Source organism: Aricia agestis, chromosome 7 (assembly GCF_905147365.1).
Source record: "Aricia agestis chromosome 7, ilAriAges1.1, whole genome shotgun sequence".
NCBI lineage: Eukaryota > Metazoa > Arthropoda > Insecta > Lepidoptera > Lycaenidae > Aricia > Aricia agestis.
The window spans coordinates 18961940-18967939 of NC_056412.1; positions in this window are offsets into that span (position 1 = coordinate 18961940).

Consider the following 6000-nt stretch of genomic DNA (forward strand, 5'->3'; position numbering starts at 1 on the left):
GCGCGCTTAAAACTTAATGCATTTTATGAATATTTTCATTTCAAGGACACGGCCACAGGCTAAGTTCATGTACTGTCTTTTATTTATATTGTAACCATCGTCGGCTATGATCAGTTGTTTGCTTAAGTTTAGCTCGCCTTCCTTAAACATTTGGACTAGGAATTTGCAATGGCTAAATAAAGAGGACAGTTGGTCTTACTTCCGTTTCTGTCAATAAGATGACATTACTCAGTTGTATAATACAATCCGCTCTTGCTAATAAGATTATGCTCAAGAATCTCGAGCACAATCTTAAGTCAAGATCATTCATAGGTTGGTTGTAGTAGGATAGTTTCTTACGGCCGTTCCCAATATTTGATCTATCTCTGGTTTTGCCCTACTAGAGATAGGAATAGCTCACAATTGACATAAAATATATGTCTCTAATGTCTAATCTGAGCTATTCCTATCTCTAGTAGGGCAAAACCAGAGATAGATCAAATATTGGGAACGGCCGTTAATCGTACTATAAGTACCTACCTATAGTCGGCTGCTGTCATACTGTTGATAGGCCGTTTCTTGGGTGAGGTCCAACCTTGACTTTAGTGCTACACAGTACCCGGTCTTAATATTAAACGTAAAATCCTGCAGGAATCGTTTTTTTCGATCAAATATATTTTTGAATAATCTTTAGAACGTATAGAATGGATTAATGTTGGGTTGTCTTGTCAAAAGTAGCCGCAAGTACCTCTAATTAAGTTTAATGTTCATGAGATAAATGCATAATTTGTATGAATATTTTTTTCAGTACATTTTACATAATTTGAAAGAAAATGACGAGACAAAATAAGGTATAAATGGATGCCAGCTCTAAGTCGGCCGGAACCTAGGGTTGCCAGCCCGTAAACAGACATAGTTCATCATCAAAATTGAAGCATCGATTTTTTTAATAATTTTGATACAAAATTAAAGTTTTATGCATTTTGTGCATGAATATCCATGGTTGCCAGTTGCACGATAGCCGCAAACTGGGGTTGCCATCACTTTTGTTTAAGACAAATGTTCAGGCCTACAATTATTATGCCTGGGAGAATTTGAGGACGTCGAGAACCCGCAAGATTGCAATTACGCTGTAAATAAAAAACGCCTGTTAAATAAATTAACAGGCGTTTTTTTTATGCTTTATGTCCTGTCATTCCTCAATGTCATTACTTCTTAGTTCTTATTTTTCTATTGAATACACGCAAGTTTGTATTACGGGCTTTCATTTTGCTCAATTAGAGGTACTTGCGGCTACTTTTAACAAGGCAACCCAATGTATAACGTATTTATGGTCTATGTATTATGACAAGCCCTGACATTATTGTATTAGAAATATGGTATGAAAGTACCTATGTAGAGTTTTGAGGTGAATATAAGATATTATACAGTCCACGGTGTTTTCTTCATGGTCTTCGAGCAGCCGGATATAACAAAAGAGCCAGCGTATTATGTGGATAAGCAGTTAAGTAAATAGATTTATTTAAGAGATGAGTATTGAAATACGAGAAAATTTATAGCGGTTTCCTTGGCGACATATAAACAAGAGCCCATAATTTGGAAATATATTTTATCTTTGATTTTTCTTTACTGTTATTATTTGCAAGAATGGAAGGTTTAATGAGAGTGCAGAAACATTTACGAGTCCAAATGTTGAACGAGTATACAAAGTTTCAAAACATAACTCATAATGGCAAAATATCTCAATCTTATATAGAGGTGAGACTAGAGAGCTTAGAGAATACTTGGAAAAGATTCGAATCTAACCATTTTAAGCTGCTGACAATGGAGGAATTGCAAGAAGAATGTAGCTATTTAGTAGATAATATTTTTGAAGAAGGAAAGGAAGTTTTCTTGGAATACAAGGGAAAGTTGAGGGAATACCGGATGGATCATAGCTTGAATGGGCAAAAATCAGTAACGTTGCCAGAAATAACCATACCGATTTTCTCTGGACATTACGATGAATGGCCGTCATTCCACGACTTGTTTGAGACAGTTATACATAGAAATTCAAATTTAGCTAACGTAGAAAAACTGTATTATCTGAAGGCCCACATTAAAGGAGATCCAGAGCAGCTGCTTAGACATGTACCAATTACTGCAGAGAATTATGAGAAGTGTTGGGAATTGATTAATAGAAGATACAGTAATAGGCGATATATAGCTAACAACATATTAATACGCTTATTTGATCAGGAAAATATAACTGTGGAGAGAAGCAGTGAATTAAAAAGACTTCTAGATACAACTAATGAGTGTTTAAGTGCCTTGTCGAATTTAGGTTTTGATGTTTCGACTTGGGACATATTAATGAATCATATTGTCACTCAAAAACTAGACCAAGGTTCTAAAAGGGAATGGGAACAGAACATTAGTCATAACATAGAAAGCTTACCTTCTTATACGGAACTAACAAAATTCTTAGAAGCTAAATTTAGAACATTAGAAATTTTAGAATTGGAAAAGAGAGAGACAAAACAAGAACCAAATGTCGACAAACGGCCAAGATTAGAGCTGATAGAGAGTGGGCCAAGATTGAAGCCGGTACATAGAGCACAAGTTTTCCATGTTGTTGCTGCAACGTGTGGATATTGTAAGGAGGGTCACAAGATGAAGAAGAGTGTCAAAAGTTTCGACAAATGGAAATGAGTAGTAGGTTAGATTTTGTTAATAGCAATAGATTATGTTTTAATTGTTTAGGGTCATACCATAGGGCATCTAGGTGTAAGCGATCCAATGGTTGTCAATGTTGCCATAGGCGGCATCACACGTTATTGCACGCAGAAAAGCAACATGGTAGTTCACGAGGGTTGAATTGTACGAGAAAGCAGTGTGATGTAGCCTTTAATAAAACTGTATGTTATGACAAGGAAACATCGGTCAGAAGCAGGTCAGCAAATTTAGTGGACGATTATAATAGTATTCGTTATAATATTAGAGGTGATCCGTTCGCAAACAATTAAGGTTGCGGGAAATAAAAGATAGGGTTATTTAATGTTGTGAACAGAGTAGTTTTCGAAACGTAGTGTAAGTGTTAAATGCGAGTGTAAGTGTTCTTTAATTGAAAGTCTACTTAGTTTTGGAAAAATATGTTATTGAGGTTTTTTTTCTATACTACCTATTGATTGTAGTGTTAGCTAATAAAGGTAACTTAACGTAACAAGGTATCTATTGAGTTTGTTTTATGTGTCGTAGTTTTAAATGAGGATGCTATTTTGCTTTAAAGTTATGTACGGTAGGGCTAGAGTAGTTATTATTGTGAATTGTAGTAATTTTATGATGTAAGACTTTCTAATAGGCAGGTATAATTATGTTTGTTTTGGTATAAAGAGATTATATTTGTGACGATTTAATGTACAGTTATGAATATATTAACTAATATATTCATGGGGGGGAGTGTATAACGTATTTATGGTCTATGTATTATGACAAGCCCTGACATTATTGTATTAGAAATATGGTATGAAAGTATGTAGAGTTTTGAGGTGAATATAAGATATTATACAGTCCACGGTGTTTTCTTCACCCAACATTAATCCATTCTATACGTTCTAAAGATTATTTAAAAATATATATATTTTTTTTTTTTCATAATCATTTATTTATTGCGAATTTAGGTTACATAGATGTTAAATTACAGTAATTGAGTACCTCTAAATCCCGCCAGAGCATGCAATATTACATCATTCCTACATAATATCAACTTACTGGACATAATTATACAAGTTTTATTTAATAAACATTAATTATAATATTGATATTAAAACCAATATTATTTAAAAAATACAAACATGATTTTTAGAATTAGTACATTAAAATATTTGCATACGCTAATAAAACAAACAAATCAGTAATAGAAATACAATTCATTAAACAGTATAAATTCATTAAAATAGCAATGTGGACTAAAACATTAATTCATTTGATTTAATAAAATATAATACTAAATTGGATTAATATAAAATTGTATATAAGTATATAAAATTTATGTAAATACAAATAATAATTTCAATAAAATAATTTAAAGAATTAGTACATTAAAATATTTGCATACGCTAATAAAACAAACAAATCAGTGATAGAAATACAATTCATTAAACAGTATAAATTCATTAAAATAGCAATGTGGACTAAAACATTAATTCATTTGATTTAATAAAATATAATACTTACTAAATTGGATTAATATAAAATTGTATATAAGTATATAAAATTTATGTAAATACAAATAATAATTTCAATAATTTGGTCAATGAGAATATAACAGCACATTTACAAAATTAGCTAAACTTGTCAGTAAAAAATTCATTTATGCTATAGTAACATTTTTGCTGTAGTAGTTTCTTAAGCCGTATTTTATAAAGCCTAGTATTAAGTGCTTTTAGATTTTTTGGAATTTTGTTATATATTTTGGGAGCCATGCAAAATAAACTTTTTGACATGAGTTCCGTTTTACATGGTTCTAAACATAATTTTTCATCATCACGTCTGTTTCTGCTCATAAATTCAGATTTTTTAAGAAATAAATTAGGATTGCACTTTACAAAATTTGCGACTTCTAGAATGTATAAGCACGGTAGTGTAAGAATTTTGTATTTGTCAAATAGAGGTTTGCAGCTTTCAGTTTTTTTTAATTTAAACATTGCTCGTAAGCACCGCTTTTGTACTTTAAATAGTACATCTGTATCAGTGGAATTGCCCCAGAAAATAATTCCGTATCTGAGTGATGATTCTACCAAACCATAGTATGCTGTAATTAACGCATCGGTGCTAACTGTTAGGGATAGTTTATGTAATGCAAAAGTTGTACTACTAATTCGTTTTGCCAATTTTTGAATGTGGTCTTTCCACTTAAGCCTTTGGTCAATTACTATACCTAAAAATTGCGTAGAATCTACTTGTCTAATCATAGTGTCATTATATTTTACATTAATGTCAGATGAAATTCGTGGTCTTTGATTAAAATGCATTATACATGTTTTGTTTAGATTAATTAATAAGTTATTATCATTGAGCCATTTAATTACATTTTTTAATACATTATTTATTTCTATTTCATAATTATTTTTGTCAATGTTGTAAAATATAGTTATTGTTATGTCATCAGCATATAACGTCAGAGGATAAGGAATTGAGTGCGGTATGTCATTAATATATAAAATAAAAAGCAACAGCCCCAAAACACTTCCCTGTGGGACACCGTATTGAACTATTCGTCTATTCGATTTGTAATTTAATTCCGTTTTAGTTTTATGATCTATTCTGCTTATTACTGTAATTTGACGTCTATCTTTTAGATATGAGATGATTAGTTGTATTATATTGCCCCTTATGCCATAGGCTTCTAGCTTTTTTATCAATATATTGTGGTCAACGTAGTCAAATGCCTGGGTCATGTCACAAAAAATCAAATATAGCTATGTTTATGTTCTTGTTTCTACGAAAGCCTTTTTGCTCATTACAAAGGATACCTTTTTTTTCTAAATACGAGTACATTTCATCATATATATACTTTTCAAATATTTTAGAGAAAATTGAAATTAATGCAATAGGTCTGTAGTGTTCTAATAACTCCTTATTGTCCTTTTTTAGCAGGGGTTTAATGATAGTGGTTTTTAGATCATCTGGATATTCACCAGTTGTTATACTTAAGTTAATTATGTGGCTTAGATGGGTACATATATCCTTATTAACAGCTTTTATAATTTTTGTTGAGACACTATCAAAGCCGACACTGTTGGTATTCCTAAGATTTTTTATGATTTTATATATTTGCTGCGGGGTAGATGGTCCCATAAACATGGATTTGATGAACTTATGATTAATATATTTGGTTGTGTTGGCATCTTTACATGCATTAGACAAAGGTGTGACCTTATCAATAAAGTAATTGTTAAATAAGTTCGCAATTCTTATTGGATCGTTAACATATTCATTCAAGCCAGTTTTTATTTGTGTTATAGTTTGCTTAGGTAAGTT